Source organism: Protopterus annectens, chromosome 8.part0, assembly GCF_019279795.1.
Source record: "Protopterus annectens isolate FY-2018-M chromosome 8.part0, PAN1.0, whole genome shotgun sequence".
NCBI lineage: Eukaryota > Metazoa > Chordata > Ceratodontiformes > Protopteridae > Protopterus > Protopterus annectens.
In genome coordinates this window covers 1988127689-1988146745 of record NC_056741.1, presented here as the reverse complement: position 1 = coordinate 1988146745, position 19057 = coordinate 1988127689, and the positions used below count along the sequence as shown (strand labels likewise).

Here is a 19057-nt window from a genome sequence, read left to right as displayed (position 1 = left end):
GTTGAATGTATTGGCTATTATGTTGGAAGGGGTCTGAGCTAAGTTACCTGGAGTGGGTGTTTTGGAATTCCCAGGATGGGGCAGTTTATTGATTCCAGACCAAAATTTTTGGGGGTTATGAATTTGATTTTGTTGACATTGGAGGTAGAAATTCTTTTTATCGAGAAGGGTAAGTTTTTTGTAGTGTTTCTAAGGTACTTGAAGTTTTGATGGTCAGTTGGGTTTTTTGTAGTTCTCCATTTTGTCCATAGTTTGTTCCTTAGTAGCATTGTGCGCTTGGTTTCTTTAGAAAGCCAAGGTGCAGCTTTGGATCTGGTTCTAATTAATCGAGAAGGGGCGTGACGGTCAGGAATTTGGAGGAATGTGTTGCTGAAATGGGTAACTGCCTGATCAAGTGGAAGATGTTTTAGGGCTGACCAGTTACATCCTTTGAGTTCATCAAGGAAGTTTTGAAGGATGAAGTTTTTTTGTTCCGTATAGTACGATAGTTAGCTTGTTTGTGGTTACTGTTTTTATGTTTAGTGATATAGATAAGAAGATGGTCACTGATATTGTCTGGGAGTATACCAGTTTTATATGAGAGGGGATTATTGTTGAACAATATCCAGTCCAAGATGGTCTGTTTATTGGCAGATTTGTGTATCCTAGTTGGGGAGTTTATGGTTTGTTGAAAAGTAAAGAGGTTGAGGTGATGGGTAGGATTGGGGGATATGCAGGAGTTCCAGTCAATGTTGAAGTCCCCTAAGACTATGGTTTCCTGAGGAAAGGTAGATGAGAGCCAGCTAAGGATGTTTTCAAGTGTATATACGTTATTGCCAGGAGGGATGTAACAACATATTATGTATATGGCTTTGCTTTTATTTACTTGGAATTTGCTACAGAGTATTTCAGCACTGGCAGGGAAAGGAGGCAGGGAGTTAACTGAGGCTATCTGCAGTTCTGATTTATAAAGTAATGCAACTCCTCCACCCTTTTTGTTTAGACGATCCTGCTTTAAAATGCTATATCCTGGAGGAGTAATTTCATTGTTCTTGGTACTTGGTTTAAGCCAGGTTTCAGTAAGACAGAGGATATCAAATGAGTAGAGGTCAAATAATGCATGGAGCTGTGTGATTTTATTGTTAATACTACAAATATTTAGGTGTGCTATTGAGAGGGAGTTGGAAGAGAAAGGTGACCTTAAGTTGTTAGTAGATTGGTCTGAGAGGATATGGAGAAGGGAATTGTCAGGACCAGGGTTAGGGTGAATGTCCCCGTGTATTAGCAAGAGTGTTTGTGGGAGTGGATATCTTTTTGAGGTTTTAGAGGGTATTAGGTAGAGCTTTCTAGTAGTGTGATACCTGTTATGGAGTACTCTGTGATAGTGAGGGGGAAGGTAAGGGCAGGATGACAGGAGGTAAATACAGGTTTGTTCAGCTAAAGGAGGGACAGTGTTTGTGTGTTTGGCTATACTAGGAGATCTGCTAAGGATATGGTTTTCATAGGAAGTAAGGGTGTAGTATATAAGAAGGATATTGAAGAGTAGTAATAAGTTGAGTAGCTTAAAAGCCAAGGTCATATTGGGTTTGGTAATTTGGCAAGGTTGATAATTAGTAGTACTAGGATGGTGGGAAGTGAGGTGCGGTCCTGAGATGGGAGTGGAGTGCTAGAATGTGTGAATGAGGTAGGAAATTTGATAGGAGGTGTATAGGTTGGGGGTGTGGCTTGGCAAGTATAAGGATAGGGCCACTGGGGGTGGGTGGGAATTGGGGGTAGGGTAGGGGAGCGGAGTGAGCCCGCAGGGCGAACGGAGCAGGATAGAGCAAGTAGTGAAGGAGACCATCAGTGAGCAGTGCAGCCCAGTTAGGGAAGGTGAGCAGGTGAGTAGCTTCAAGGGGAGTAGGTAAGTTTAAGACAAGGTTGGGAAGGTGAAAAATAGATTAATTACTAGTCTAAGGGTAGAGGAGGTAGGAGTGCCGGTTAGGGGCAGACAGTTAGAGCTAGGGGAATAAGCTGGGCAACCGGACACGGAAGGAGAAAAAACTAGTAAGAGTGGAAGGAGGGTAGGGGTCAAGGCCTGTTAGACTGCCACCTAGTGTTCAGAGGGGGTATTGAAACAGGTGATTAAGGGCAGAAGAAAACAGGTTAGAAAGGAATACGTTAGGTGGGATGGAAGAGAAAGTATTAGAATTTACTGGTCATGGAGAGGAGTCTGGCTGCTAGCGTTCCTGACCCAGAGGCCAAAATTTTGTACAAATTATCAAGCAGAGCTAAGAGTGGCTATCAACAGTGTCAATATATAAACGTACTTTGTAAAATGCTGCTCAAGCAGTATTAAAGTCTTGGGACAGCACAAAAGTAGATCCAAATAGGCAGGGCTTGATGATGATGATGGTATTCTTAATGGCCAGGTAGGTTCCTTAGTTCAGAGTAGTATATAGATAGTTTGTAAAATGCTGCTCAAGCAGTATTAAAGTCTTGGGACAGCACAAAAGTAGATCCAAATAGGCAGGGCTTGATGATGATGATGGTATTCTTAATGGCCAGGTAGGTTCCTTAGTTCAGAGTAGTAGATAGATAGTTTGTAAAATGCTGCTCAAGCAGTATTAAAGTCTTGGGACAGCACAAAAGTAGATCCAAATAGGCAGGGCTTGATGATGATGATGGTATTCTTAATGGCCAGGTAGGTTCCTTAGTTCAGAGTAGTAGATAGATAGAATTCAGATAGTGGGTCTGGGTCAAGGGCACACAGCAGCCGAGTAGAAAATAGGCAGTAAAGATACTCTTTTGTGGAAAAGCCAACATCTCATTTTTACTTCATTACCCTGCATTTTTAACTCAGTTGTTATTGGTGCATGATCTGAAATAGTTAATAGATGTGTATTGAAGCTTTCAATTAAATGCACATGTCCCTATGAAATATAATTTCTGTCTAGTCTAGCCCAGTTATTTTACCTTGGGGAATAATACATACATTCTCTGTGAGTTCCTACTACTGAATGTATGTGTTCCATACCAAATATCTTCATTAATTTCTTCAGAAATCTACCACATTTTGTTATACTTTCCCTTCTAGGTCTCCAAGATAAATCTTCCTTGTTGCAAATCAAGTTCCATACCCCACCTATTAGTAATATTCCCTGGTGAAAACTAATTATTTCTTGCAAAATTTTCTTAAGCTCCATATTAGCAGTTTTAAGTGGAATATAAATATATGCAATTGTGTAATACTCCAACCTTGACAGTAGCCCCTTACTACCTCAAATCTACCATTACTATATTTTTTATTCTTCTGTCATTATTGGAACTCCTCTAGAAGTTAGTATAAGTGCTCCACTTTTCCTTTTTCTGTGATATTCTACTGAATATCAATCCTGAAATCCTTTTTTATCACATTCACATGCTCACTTCTTTCTAAATATGTCTCCTGTAGTACTGCTATCTGCACTCTGCATTTCTTAATATAATCCAATACTCGTATCTTTTTGTCTATACTGTGAGGCCAGTCATGTTCCAAAATAATATGTTTAGTGTAACCATGACAATAAGAAGTTATTATTCCCATCTATCATATATGACAGATTTTCTAAATGTCCATTTCCAACTTTTGTGTTGTATGCACCCACTAATGTTTGGCATGCTGATCCTTTACACAGTTGTTTCTTGTCATCTCCATTTGAACCTATGTCATACTTTACAAGTCTTTTTGTTTTAATGTAAACCATCAAACAAGAAAACAAACACACACCACAGATCATCCTCATAATCTATTAATTTAAAATCAACACAGAAAACTATGTACAACTTTAAATATTGAACTTTAACCCTCCTGATAGAAAACATTGCCCAAATGTACAGTTGCACCTATAGATATTAATTAACCTAAATTTAAGGTTATCTATGCTAAGCCACATGCTACAGCCTGCACTCCTACTTACACTAATTGTTATCTGTTCTTGTCTTATCTTTATTCTCCTCCAAAATGTGAAAAACAATCATGGATCTATTTCTATCTTAAATCAGCATGCTCTTCATGATGGGAAACCTCAACTCCTTTACAGCAAGGAAGCACTGACAAGAACACTCTACTCGCACTCATGCAAATCTAGAAACCAGTGACTGATTGTGTAGACTCCACTGACAGGCTGTCATCCTCACTATAGAACAGATTTTCATGCCTTAGTGATATAAGGAAGAAATGGTTCCTCTTGGCAAAGGATGAATAACAAGAAGATGCATGGCAACATATCTCTATTCTTTTACTTTTGTCTGGTTTGGGAAATGAAGACAAGCCATGGCTTTAAACTAAGATACAATTAAAAGCTCACATTATTGGAGCTATATAACCTCCCCATAAAATGACTTCTTTTGTGGGGTTTGGGAGTTATGGAGTATTCAGAAAGCAAGAAATAATAATGGTCAAGATATACATGTATAAACTATCATTATAACCACACTTTGGCTTTATTTTTATATATTTTTGTTTCAGTATTAACCTTATTTAGCCTGGATATTTCATCTGCTTAGTTGCTAATATACATTATGTTTGATAACAGATCTATTAGTTATCTGTGGAGGATGGTTACTACTATAAACCCACAGTAATAAGTAGATGAAACTGTAATGAGGATATTTACAAACTGATTATAAAAATAATTATCACTAAAAATATTAAAACTACTGGCTAAATGTTTTTAGCATTTTTTACAGAATATATTTGTGAAAAGAACAACCATTTTTTCAGATCCAGTTTTACTTATTCATTATGTCTACTGCTTCAGTGGGTCAAAGTCATTTAAAATTTAGAATATTTTCTAAAAAAATGATGAGCATGTACTTACAATTGTCATTCATACATACTTCAAGTAATACTACAAATACCTTGAATTCTGGCATACACATAAAAATAAACAGTAGCAGCTTTAAACACCAGATATGGTTGGTACTTAGCCCTCTATAAAGGGGAAAATATACACTTGCATTGCTTAGCCATTCATGTAATCAGATGTCTCATACCCCTAACTCATTTTTTAAGGCTACAGTGGTGGCCTTCAGTTTTAAGCCATCTCTCCTGTATCACGCATACTGCATTTCTCCTGCATATTATAAGTGTTGTCTAACAAGAGACAGAAGTGGGGTAATGTCTCAGGATATAGACATGTGAGTTCTGTAGATTATCATTAACATACATTACACTAAAATTTGCTATAACAATCTACTTAGAAAAATTCAGATTAATATATATGTTAATGTAGCAGTATCTTGTTTTTCCAGATACTGCAGCCTCTAATTACTGATTTTATGTTCTACAATTGATGTTATTATTCATTATATGCATTACCATATACATATATATGTATGTGTGTGTGTGTGTGTGTGTGTGTGTGTGTGTGTGTGTGTGTGTGTGTGTGTGTGTGTGTATATATATATATATATATATATATGTATATATATATATATATATATATATATATATATATATATATATATATATATATATATATATATATATATATATATATACATATGCATATACATATGCATATACATATCAAATGTTAATTTATAGTGGCTCAGTCAGTATTGTTACTGATATAATTGAAGAATAAATTAGCACTAGATTGTTGTTTACCAGTGCAGCTAATTTATGATAATCCACACATGTAATTCATGAAAATTCTTTTTCAACAGAAAAATCCATCAAAAATAGGCTAAATAGGGCAGAACCTAGTAGTAAGCCCTGAAGAACTCCTACAAGTACAAAGCAGCAAGCCAACAAAAATCCATTTTATTTTAATCTACTTCTCCCCTTAGCTGACTAATTACATAATTATTATCAGTAACTTGATTATGCAATGTACTCATTATGTTATAAATAAGCTATAACCAATTATCAGATCAAAGTTATCTACATTGTCAATAATGAAAGAGTTACATGCTGTGGTCAAGATCAGCCAGGATTATTTTTTTCATTTTTCCTTCCTGCAGCTGGTCAACCCTGCTGCCACCAGCTCCTCTATGTATTCATTGGGTTTAATGGACAGCCTTAGTCAGTCCCACCCTCAACCTGACCCATGTCCAGAGCTGATGAGGAGATTTAGGACATTGCTAGCAAAACTGCCCTAATCCCTACCAGACTACAGCAGCCTTGCAAGCATCAAAATGCTGTTTTTGGGAGCTCCATGCCACTTTTGAACATGTGCAACCTCCCAACTAAGTGCTTTACGCATCTGTATCATGAAGCTCACCAGGCTGTTAATGCTGCCATTGTGGTGAGCCTATCTAGCACCCTTCCCCAACAATGTCAGCTGCTCATGCCCATTTTCTCCTGCTTGGCCCCTCCAGCATTCATGTCACTACCTAAACATGAGTCGTCTGGAGCACAGTAAGGACGTTATCCATCTGTTCAACACAGGGCCACTCTAAGATCATCCAGGAATCTTGGAAATGTATGGCAGGTCTTGAACGTAGCTCTGTTGTGCATCTCCCAAACCCACTCAGTGCATGTTTATATCATTCTACCATTTCAGTACTTTAATAAAATAGCAGGCTTAAGCAGAAAAAAATGCGTTTAGCCAAGACGACATTCAGCCACAAAAAAAAAGCTATTTAACAAAATATAAATTTGAGCACCTTGGGAAATGTGACTGTTTTCATTGCACAAAATAAATAAATTAGTTTTAAGAAGTGATAGGATTGAAATATATTTTTACTGGAAAATAAAAATAGATTAGGCTGCTAGGCCTATGTGTCTCAGAAAAGTTATTTCCAAGATACTTGAAAGCAGTTTTACTGCTTCAGCTATCTGATTACTCAACTGAATGTGATATTCTGAACGGATAACAACATGGCTTATGAGCTTTCTTTTCTGCAATTAGTATTGACTGGCTTTATACTAATCATAGTCTAAAACAGGGTTGGGTGAAGGGGGCGGATTCTCTGGACACAAACTGCTAGGATGATACAGTCACAATGTAAACAAGCATATATATTTTTGTTGCTCGTCTTGTTTTCTATTGACTTTTTAAGTTTATAAATTTTTAAAAATTGTCCTGTTTTTGGGACTTTGCCCCACCATTACTTTTGGCTTTGTCTAGAGTTCTTAAGATTGAGAAGTATGGAAAAGATCAGGGCACAGAAAAACAAAATGGCTACTTGGGTCAAACGGTCCTTCATCTTCTGAAAAATTCTAATTCTGATTATCTACTTTTAATCATTCCATTTCTACACCTTAACTACAGTTCTAGTGTTCAAATCCTGACTGGGGTCTTGATTATATTGAATGTAATGGGATCTTTGAATTAAGTGGACAATTCAGAGCACTGAGGGCAGTAGGACCTAACTTTTCTACTGATAGGTACACTAGAGTTGCAAAGTAAAAATAGGGAAGGGGTTATTTGAGTTGGAAATACTTTAGTGATCTAGCAGATGGGTGAAATTCAACATTGCCTATCCAAATGGCAAAACTCTGATTGGCAACTGCCGGACACAAAATCTAAAACTACTAGTACAGTGAATTTCAAATATCCTGCCAACATTTTTTTCTGGAGATAATATATAATTTCACACAGAGGAACCTAACAAATGCTGCAATGACATTTTATTTTAACAATATTAAATGGATTTTACAGAATTATGAACTGCGGAATATGTCCTGCAGTGTTTTATACAGCATAACAGTCTTCAAGTGTAGAATATGTTAAACGGAATATTATGCAGGTTGACAGTCTTCAGATCTACGAAATGTCTCATTGTCTATTAAATAGGGTGACATAGTTTTCCTTTTATAGCACAAAGAATTAAAAAAACACTGTTTGTCAGACTGCCAGGACAGATAACCCTCGGAACTTTTATCAAAGTAAAAATCAAAAGTTTTAACATGGAGGCAAGCCTCCCTGTTTATCAAATCTGTATTTTAATTTTTCTTACTATGGAGTGACACAGCCTTGGGGAAAACATGGAGCTTTGATATTGTGCAGGCAACTGGTGTTGTACTAACTTCCATGCTAGAGTGTCTTCATAGCCAGAATATTTAAATGAGGGGCCGTAAGAGGCCTTGCTTTCCTGCAAAACTATGGTAGAAGCAGTATGCATTATGGTTCCACTTTTTTATAGTGTTGATGATTTTTAAGGTTTTAGGTGGATGGTTCTTTGGTCATTTGGTGTTATGACAGTTCAGTATTTTATACTTAATATTTAAACAAATGACAGAGTATTTGTAGATGGATAAAATCATGGCTCTGTGGAAACTACTGGGTAAAAATGGTGCGATTCAGTGAGTCTGCAATTAGGCAAAATTTTTCACAGCACCTCAAGAGGTAGTAGCACATCATGTAGGAAAGGATTCTAGTATTGTAAATCTAAAGTATATTCATCAGGTTCTGCCTCACTGCACTGACTGGGGTGAAACTGTACTGCAATGAGCATCCACCAGTAGATTTTTTGAAGGAGGTCAAGTCCATCATTCCTTCAATCTGACAACCATCTCTTGTATCATCTTCACTGTAATAACCATCTCAGAAACAGTATCTTGGTGGTGGCAAATGCAATTACAGCATGTATGATGTAGCAATGTTAAGTACAGCATAATTCAACATAGCTGGCTCAATGAACTGCATTGTGTCAAACCTGATGTCAACCAACTGCATGGCTGCTATGCGGGAGAACTTAGACATGAGTCAAAAGGAGAAAGGAAGCATATGTTGTAAATAGTAACCATTTGAAATGTCAGGACCTGCTACAGCAAATCCCAAAACATGGAAACTGAATGGCTGAAAGAATGGATTTATGTATACTAAGTCTAATACGGACATTTCTCAGGTGTTTCCTTATCCCCAAGGTATGGTTCACAGATTTGTACTAGCCTAACTGCTCTTGTGAGCCATTTTAAGCCGAGCCAATTAACTCATGTGAGAATCAAACCCTGTAAGTCAAATATCTTAACCATTATGCCAGCCTCCCTACGTTGATCTCAGAGTTGGTGTATATAAGTTCAGGAGGTGTGGGGGTGCAGCAGGGCTTACCTCACGCAAAAAAAGAAGTTTAAAGGAGAAGATCAATCTTTGATAGTCACTTTTCTTTTGGATTTTCTGTCTTTTTTTTTCTTGTCAAGGTTTTTTTGAGTGTCAACATTTCAATAGGGACCAGATGTAGACAGGCAATAGAGACAGGATGCATTACTGAACAAAGAGGAAGGGGAGTAATTTGAATATAATTTAAGAGAAGACTTTAGTGGGCATGAAAAAGAACAAGGACACAACAGAAAAACAATATGTCTCAGTGATGCCAAAGAAAGATTGCTGTTATGGGGATGGTGGTGTCGGTAGGAGGGACAGCAGGATATGACAGAAAAGAATACGGCTAAGAAATGTCAAAGAAGGAATTGTGTTATGAAGGCTAGTGGTGTTCAATGCTCGATGAATAAAATGCAGATAAGAGGGGGCGAGACAACAAGATCAATAATTTTGGGAATGCTGATATTTACAGATGAATTTATAGATGAATGACAGGATAGCAGCCAGCATGAGATTGTGGGGTAGTTCAATGAAATGCAACTTCAAGTAATGATAACAACATGTGCAATGTGACTTACTACTACCAACCTTGTTTTTTAATTCACCCAATTGGTTATTCAAATATGAGTTCACGTTATCCAAACTATCTTCAAAGTTTGCACATTCCAGCATACAGTTTCTAGAACTCATATGTTTCTAACTGATTTAAGATTGATTTAAAGATACCTTTAGGTTAGCTCCAAGCAGTGTATTCCCCCTCAATTTAAACTGGTTATCCTTTAGCTAAAGTTGAAAGCAGACCCATACTTACCTATGTAGTCTGCTGGAAATGCAAGTTATAGCCTTAATAGTCTGTGCTAAGGGTATACACTTAACAAACTGCTTTCAGACATCAGCCAGCCTTAGCTTACCAAAATTAGAAACCTAAGGGTCAGTGCCAACTTTTCTATAACTGTACGTAGGGAATTTAAAATACGATTCAGTATGCAATTATTACAATATCCCTTTTCACCACTTCTGTTATAAATAGAAGCAATAATGCTTCCTTTCCAAAGGTAGGGCACCATCTCCAGCTGTAAATCTATTAAGAAAAGAAAATATAATTGGGTGGTCATTCTTGCTCAGAGCTTCATTGCTCTTGGCTGATCATTTTTAAACTGTCAAGTACTAACTTAAGCTTCCACAGCATTGTCTGCATTAATATATATTGGGTATCACCAGATAAGAAGAGACCAAGAAAGGACTTGAAGAGGAACTCAAGAGGTTCCTTGGAGATGTGAGACAGGATGCAGTTAAACTACTTATCCTGCATCTAAAACTGTTATCCATAGTGTTTGAAGAATTGCTGCCTAAATAATACATATGTTCTTATAAACCAAAACAGTGCCACAGAACCAGAGGACCACTAGTATAGTAATCAAGGAGTGCCACAAGACCAGAAAATAGTCAGAATAGTAATCTCACAGTGCCATAGGACCAGAGGACCAGGAGTGTATTAATCAAGCAGTGCCACAAGACCAGAAAATAATCAAGAGTAGTAATCTCACAGTGCCACTGGACCAGAAGACCATCAGTGTATTAATCAAGCAGTGCCACAAGACCAGAAAATAGTCATAGTAGTAATCCCACAGTGCCACAAGACCAGAGAACTGTGACAGTAGTAATCAAACAGTGCCACAAGACCAGAAAATATTAAGAGTAGTAGTCTCACAGTTCCACAGGACCAGAGGACTGTGCAAGTAGTAATCAAGTAGTGCTATAACACCAGAAGACAGAGTAACACTCACACAGAGTCACAGGAGCAGTGGACAGTGAGAGTAGTAATCAAAAAATGCCAAGAGACCAGATGATACTGAGAGTAGTATTATATTGAGAGTAGTATTATACTGAGAGTATTTTTATACTTCAAGTAGTATTATGCTCAGAGTAGTTTTATACTGCAAGTAGTTTTACACTGAGAGTAGTATTCAAATGGTGCCACAGGAGCAGAAGAGGGCATGAGTAGAAATTGCTCACATGGAAAGAAATGGAATTCATCAAATAACCATTGCATTTTTTCAGGTGAGAGTGGACATAAAAAATGTCAGTATTTGTTCATCGGTGGAATTATCCACAAGATATGGACAGCCTTACCTCCAGAAATGCTTACATCAAGAAATCTGAGCTCCATATCTAACCTGTTTTATCGGACATTAATGTAAAATTCCAGCAAAACAGCGAGCTTAGAAACAAACTTCTGATAAACATGCAGATTTGATGAGCTCTATATCTACAGCCTACAGTTATGATCCTAAACTGACCCCTGATATTATTAAGAGTTATACAGAACCCGATCCTAAACTGACTTCTGATATTAATAATAGTTATACAGAACCCATATATTAAACTGTGGTCATTAATCTTGGTTGATCTATGAGAAAGAATGTTGATCAAATCTAAGCATGATGTAACCACATGGAGAACCTGAGGAAGTATAGCAGATTTTTTAAAAGATCAGAAGTTCCGACATATTTGCTCCAGCAGACATCTGGTTTACCTGTAGAAGCTGCACTGGAGAAACCTGCATCTGTTGTAAATGAAGACTGTGAAGAAATCTTACCTGTGTCTTGGGTAACAGAATGCAGATAGTCTTCATACTTTTGTGCTGCCATCTCTCCTAGACATATTGCACATGAATGGCATACAATAACTAAAAAGGTAAACCTTTGTTTCCAGGGAAAGAGTACAAATTCATTGTGGCCCCATAAAAGCCCGGTAGTCTACCTAGTCTTTTTAAGTTAGAAAATAACAATGATCCCCAGAAATGATAAACCTGTGTCTGCTCACTGTTTAGTGTTATACAGTGAAAGCTATATTAATTTACAAAAGGTATGCAACTGAATCAAATATTCACCTGAGTTAAAAATTGTTTTATATAAGCCTATTTCTGTAACATAGATGGATTAAAGCCCTTGTCACAGATGACCTTAATTTGGTTAACAGTTTGGAAGTTGCAGGATCCAGTCAGTGGAGGATGGAAATTAGTGCCTGATGAGCGCTTGCCTGTCAGATGGGATGGTGGTGGTCTGACTCTTCAAAATGAGGATACCTATTAGAGGAAAGGTGTCCCACAGGCAAAAATAGTAAGGATATGTGCTTGGTCGGTGACAAACCAGATATGTGTTAGCCTTCCTGGGGTATCTGCATGAACATGCAGACACTCAGGGGAAAGGCATCAAACACTCTTGCATTTGCAAGCTCTCATGTAGCCACCAAGGTGATGGTTTATGGTCATATAACAGGCAAAAGCTTAATGGCTGCCTGAATGGCAGCCTTCTGTGTTTGGCAATAGTCTCACCAGTGAAATATGGGCATGGTTAATTGCCTGAGGGCTGACAGCTGGCAGGGAGCTGAAATTACAACTAACAAAAAAAAAACATTACAAATATTAATGTTATACAGTGAGCTCTGAGCATAAGAAATGGGGGTTGTAGCTTGGCTATTAAATGATTAACCTGGCTAGTAAACTTTGTTTCAAATAAATATTCTTCTGTAAAGTACATATGATGAATTTTCATGCCCAAGCTGGTTCTGAGGTCCTTTCTCTGGCTACCTAGCTCTACTTCCTCTCCAAAGTTACATCCTGACATTTCTCTAAGCCAAGAGCACATGAACACTGGTTTGGCTATGGCTGCACTTGCCTCGACGTCTGGGGTTCTTAAGAGTGCAACATCATTTTAAATTGTTTAGACTGTACATTCATTATATAACAACAGTAAAATTTGAGTCAGTCCAATGAACGGTATCATATCACTTCTGTGATCTAATGCTGTGACAGAGACTTAGCATACTATTTCCTTTATCCTATTTTGTTAGTTCATTTCAGCTAACAAACATTTGGAAGGCTAATTTTATCCAAAAGTAGTTCACTTTTCATTGCCACTCTTCTCTCTGTCCTCTGTCAAAAACATGTTTCATAGAAAACAGCAGCAGACAGAGCATTTCAAAAGCACAATAAAAATTAAGTAGATTTTAGAGCTGAATGAAATGAAAGTCAGACAATGGCCTCCTGAAAACAGTTTGCTGTAACTGAGTTTAATTACAGCAGACTTCAACTTACTAACATAAAGGAGCCATTATTACCTCAACTGACCTTTTCTTCAGTCTTTTACTAACATAACCCACTTCCTAAACAAACTCACTTAACCTAACAGCCTGCAGGATCAGGTAAAGATCAGATTGTTTTTGATGGGCATGCTCCCCCAAGTTCAGCCATCTTGGAACTGTTTCCTCACACAGCTAACAAAGTGCAGATTTTTAGTACAATTTACTAGTGTTTTATACTTGAAATATGAATAGGAATGAAACCCCATTTACATACACAGTATTAACACAGTAATCTCCATTTCTACAAACTTTGAATTGAATTCCTGACACTGCCCTCTCCCACAGGGACTTTTCCCTTGAATATCCTCGCAACATATATGCAACATGCCAAAAGTAGATCGTATTGCCCTTCCATATCTACTCCCCATTACATAATCCCAAGTCACATCTGACTTTCTGCACTGTAATCACCACTTACAGTTAATGTTACAGACAATAGCTTAAGTGTGGCATCAGTAATGTACTGATTTCATAAGCTGGGAAAAGCTTGATTTTTAAAAAAGAAGGAAAAGATAAGAAAAAGAAAAGAAAAAATACTCCAGTATGTAGTAACACTGTAAAGTAAGGCATTCCCTGATAGTAAGCATACATGACAAGAATAGCTCACAGAGACAAATGTAAACTTCTCTAGTAGAAAGTTGAGCCCCATAGGAGGGAGAGATTCAGACTGCAATTATGACATGTAAGACAGCATTAATAAAATAATAATAATGACAAGACTTCCAAACAAGAACGCATTTAATCTGTAAATGCTTTCTTGTTTGTAATTGTAAAAAGTAGAAGTTCTATTACAAAACCAAACATAAGGGAGGCCACAGAACCTGACAACTCGGTATTTATTGGGTACATTTCATGTGAAACTTGCAAAACTGCTGTCTCAATACAGGACTGTCACCCACTTTTAAATCAGAAAGAAGGCTGTGCAACACTTGAATCAGGAGACAGGTGACAAGTGCAAGTCAAACAGCAAGATGTTTTCTTTTAGACACATGCAAGGTCTCCCTGACAATTATCTGAAGGCTTCTCATCATGAGAGGAAACCCTAGACCAGTTGCACACTACATGTTGGGGACTGTGCAAGGAAGTAGAGAAATCTGAGATTTCTAAAAAAAGTGCAAGTAACTCATTATAACTGTAGATATCTGAGTAGGAGGCACCTGTGCAGTGATATTCCTTACCTAGAAGATTTACAGAAAGTGGATGTCCAACCTTCTGGTCTGTCTTTCACAGCTATCCCCTGTGTGCGTAACTCTTACCTACCAGATGTCAAGTAGAAATGCAACTTTCCGGAATGAGGCATTCATGCCTTTATTCAATTCTTTGTGGTGGAGAATCATTCACATTATGTGCCTAAACAAGTGGTCTGCATAACTCCCCAGTCCTCAGCCTGTAAAGTCCAAGTGGATCTCTGCTTGGAAACTAACAGGAAGAAAATGTTACTGTGGAATACCTGATGCCCAGGTCTCTGGGTTTAAACTGCAAGTAGGTGACACAGGCCAGGAGGTAGGATGGGAGCTTATACTGTAGTAATGATCTCTTACTCCTGTTATGGTCAGTTGGAATTATTCAAACAGCTGTATTAAGTGAGGGTGGGAGCACATACTGCAGAAATGATTTCCTATTCAAACATCTGCCATTACAGTGATTTTTTACTGTGTTCAGCATAGAGATCACTTCTGTGGTACTATTTGTTATTCTTAGGAAAGTACAAAAGTATTAATAGTGAATTTTGTTGGGAGCAGGCTAGATCATGACTTACAGTGGCAAAATTCATTCTGCTCTTGGACTGGCTATCTAACATGTACTGCTTGGAAAATGTATGCTGGATGTCCAAAAACTTGCCTCACAAACGTCCTTATCCAACAACTTTTTGAATAATGCAGTAGTAGCTGCTGCCCTTGTAGTGTGCTCTCTGACTTATGTCCCCAATGGTTTGTTGCTGGAATCATAAACACATTGCAGTTTATTACCCACTTGAAAAATGTCTTCTTGGATGGTAGCTTATTGATTGGCATAGAGCAAACAAATACTTGGTCCATTTGTCTAATGTCCCTGGTTCTGGAAATGACAAACCTGAGCTGCCCATGGATAGTCAAGAGATGCAAGACAATTTTCAGTATAAAGGTTAAGGAAAAAGATGGGCAGTTGAATGTGCTGCTTGAATGACAACTTGGATACTTGCGGACATAAAGTAAGGATTGGTTCACAGTCTTACTCAGTCTTTATTGAAGACAGTGTAGGTTTCCTTACACATGAAAGCCTTCAACTCCAACTATAAAGAATAGAGTTTTTCAGGGCTTAGGTACACAAGGTTCAAAAGGAGCCAGTGTTAGGCTTTGAATTACAACTATCATGTACCAAGGTGGAGGCACCAGTTACTTGGGTGGCTTTAGGTGTCAGAAGTTGCTTTAAGAAGAAGTGGTCCAACAGTGGTATATCCATGAGGTGGCATAAGCCATGATGCCTCAGAGCTGCACCTTGATGGAAAAGTAAGACAGATGATTCAAGAGAAATTCCTCTAAATATTGCAAGACAGTACAGTTGTGTAAAATCTTACCATAACAGTAGATGTCCTTGCCTTCACTGCTGCAGTATTCCTAACAAGAAGCTTGATGTCTGACCAGTCTACCAAAGACTCCTGTTGCTTTAAAGGTACGGTGAATGTCACCCAAATGCTTCTTACGTAGCATAGGGCATAAAGGTGAGATTCAGGCCTACCATAGTCAGAACTGATTGCTCCAGTAGGAACACCAGTCCAAGGAACCCAAAAGGTAATCTGTACATCTAGAAAGGCAAAGGACTGGGAGAAGGAAGGAGGGAGTGAATACTGCAGCAGTGAAGGCAAGGACATCCACCATTATGGTAAGATTTTACACAACTGTACTATGTCCTTACATTCACTGTTGCAGTATTCTTAACATATGAGAGAATACCAAAGCTCAAGAGGAAACTAGGGAGGGGGAAAAAGCAGAAGATTCCCCTAAAAAGCCATGAAGAATGGCACTAGCAAAATCAGCCCTAGCTCTAGAGATACCATCCAACTTGTAGTGCTTGGCAAAGGTATGCACAGCGGTCCAGGTTACTGCTTCAGGAATAGAATTAGTATACAAGTCATTGAATAAAGCACCAGAAGAAGCCACAGCTCTAGTAGAATGGGCCTTGACTGAAGAGGGAAAGCTCTTGCCATGAAAAATGTAACAAAAATCTTAGAATTCAGGAAGAAATAGTTTGCTTGGATACAGCAAGTCACAAAGATGTAGAATGAAAAGCAACAAATAACTGATCAGATTTTCTAATAGCCTTAGCCTTATCTAAATAAACCTTGAGTTGCCCATGCACATCCAAAGTATGATGAGAGATCCCTTGTCTTGTGAGAGTAGATCCACCTTGTGAGGTAACTTTTGATGACTGCCCCTGGCTAAATTCAGAAGAAAAAGGGAAACAGTGCTGTTGTGGCTGAAAGGGAGTCACCAACAAGCTTTTGGGAGCATCCTGCTGAATTTTGAACAGGACTTTCGGAATAAGAGGAAGGGGAGGGAATACATAAAAAAATTCCCTTCCAAGAAAATGAGAGGTCATCCACCTTCCACACCACAGTACCTGGGACTCTGGCACAAAACAGAGGGAGTTGTCTGTTTCGAGGGGAGGCAAAAAGATCCACTTGAGTAGTATCCCACTGGTGGATAATGTCCAGAAATGCATCTATTTGTAGGACTGAGTTAAGGACCTGCTCAATGTATCTGCCACAATGTTCTGACCAGAAGGGATATAAACTTCCCGAAGAGTAACTTGATAATTGACAGCAAGATCCCATACCACAAGTGCCAACTAGCAAAGAAGATAAGATTGCATTCCTCCCTGTTGGTTGATATAACACATCACTGTGGTACTGTCTGTGAACAAGTTGAAAGACCCTGTTGAGAAAAAAGGATGAAAGGCCTGAAGTGGCAGCAGAAGACCTCTCATTTCTTTGACACATATGTGCTCCTTCTGCTGACAAGGTGGCCACACACCCTGAACTTTTAGGGAGCCAAAAGTCACCCTCTTTCCCATGGCTGAAGCATCATCGAACAATTCCTGAGAGGGAAGAGGTTGATGAAAAGGGGTCTTTGGATTCAGAGACAACTGCTGAATCCACCAGTGAAGTTCCTGTCTGAGACAAGGAAGAAGAGGAACTACAAAGTCTAGACGATGTGCATGTTGAAGCCACAGCGACTTCAGAAACCACTGAAACTTTCTCATGTAAAGCTTGGCCAGAGGGAGCATCAGAATGGTAGATGCTATGAAACCAGAGCTCTAAGAAACCCCCTAGCAGTAATGGAAGCCAGAGGAAGAAGAGTGTGAAAGAAAGAAATGAGAGTTAAGGTCTTTGGAGGGGGCAGGAAAGCCAGCATTGGCACCATCTGAATCCTGCAACCCAGAAAAATCTGATCCTTAAAAGTAGTCAGAGAAGACTTTTTGAACTTTATAGTGAACCCCAGACTCTGGAGAAAGGAAATGGAAAAGTGAAGATTTTGCAAAAGGGTCTCTGGAGAGGATGCCTGAATCAATAGGTTGTCCAAGTATGGACATATTTGGGTCCCTTGAAGCCTGCAAAAAATAATCACAGGAACAAGACATTTGATGAGCACCCTTGGGGAAGTAGAAAGGCCAAAGGGCAAAGTGAAGAACTGAAAATGCCAGGAAGCAACAGAGAAACACAAAAACTTCCTGAAAAGAGGATAGATCGGAATATGGAGATAAGCATCCTTGAGATCGAGGCACCATATAGACATAAGGGAACAAGAGAGGAAAAAGAATATGAAAGGGCAACATCCAAAAGGAAGGCACTTTTAAAAAAGTGGTTATATGAGAGAAGTCTAGAATAGGTCTCCAAGTACCCTCTTTCCCGGGCAGTAGAAACAGTCTGGAGTAGAACCCTTTCCCCCTTTGGGAAACAGGCACCTCTTGAATAGTACTCTGAGTCAAGAGATTTTGAAGAGCCTCTGAGGAAAGGGAAGTTGTTCCCAAGGAGGCTGAGGAATGCCCATAAAAGGAGGGCAGGATTTCTACACCATGAAGTACCCCTGATGAATGATTGACAGAATCCAAGAATCCTGAGTGATCTAAAACCAAACAGGAAGAGAAAGAGAAAGGTGAAGAGAAAGAGGAATGTGGCTGGGAAGGGATGGATATCCATACAGCACCTGGTTTGTCTGGAAAGGAAGGCTTCAGAGTCCCTAAAAACTGAGGAGCCTTAGCAGGAGGAGCCCGTTTGCCACTCTTTTTACCTTTAGTAAAAGGGGGGATTGGCTATGAACAAAGGCAGGCTTAGCAGGGTTTATCTGAAATTTAGGCACAAGAGAAACAGACACATGTTTAAGCACCTGTAAGTCCTTACCTTTATCCTAAAGGGACTTAAACAAACCAGCAGCAGCTTCCCCAATAAAAAGCTTAGCATCCAAAGGAGCATCCATCAACTTAGCCTTAATATCATCAGGTAGAGGTTGAAGCCTAAGCTAAGAATACCAGCTCATCACTGAACCAAATACAGCAGCCCAGAAGAGGCATCTGACACATCATAGCTACATTTAATAGAATGACGAATAACTTGAGAGGAAGTCCCTAGCAAGGAAAGAACAGAGGTTTTTACCCTCAGAGTCTGGAAAATCAGAAATAAGTTGACAGGCCTGCGAAAGAAGAGCCAATACATACCTAGACATACAAGTCTGATAATTAACCGCCCTAAAAGCTAGGGTAGCAGAAGTGGAAATCTTCTTACCCAGCCTTTCCATAGCTCTGCTGTCCTTATCAGAAGGCAATAACATGGGCAAAGGAAGGAATTGAGATGGCATATCAGTGACTAGAGACACTACAGATGGTTCAGCAGCAGGACATTTATATAAAAAATAACAATTCTCAGGCACCCTATAAAACAT

General features: G+C 38.7%; 1 protein-coding gene across 1 annotated transcript in view; it reads right to left on the bottom strand.

Annotated features, from left to right (window-relative positions):
* The window catches only part of LOC122808598 (junctophilin-3-like), a 1013050-nt gene that overhangs the window by 221404 nt on the left and 772589 nt on the right, over positions 1–19057 (bottom strand). The window lies entirely within an intron of this gene.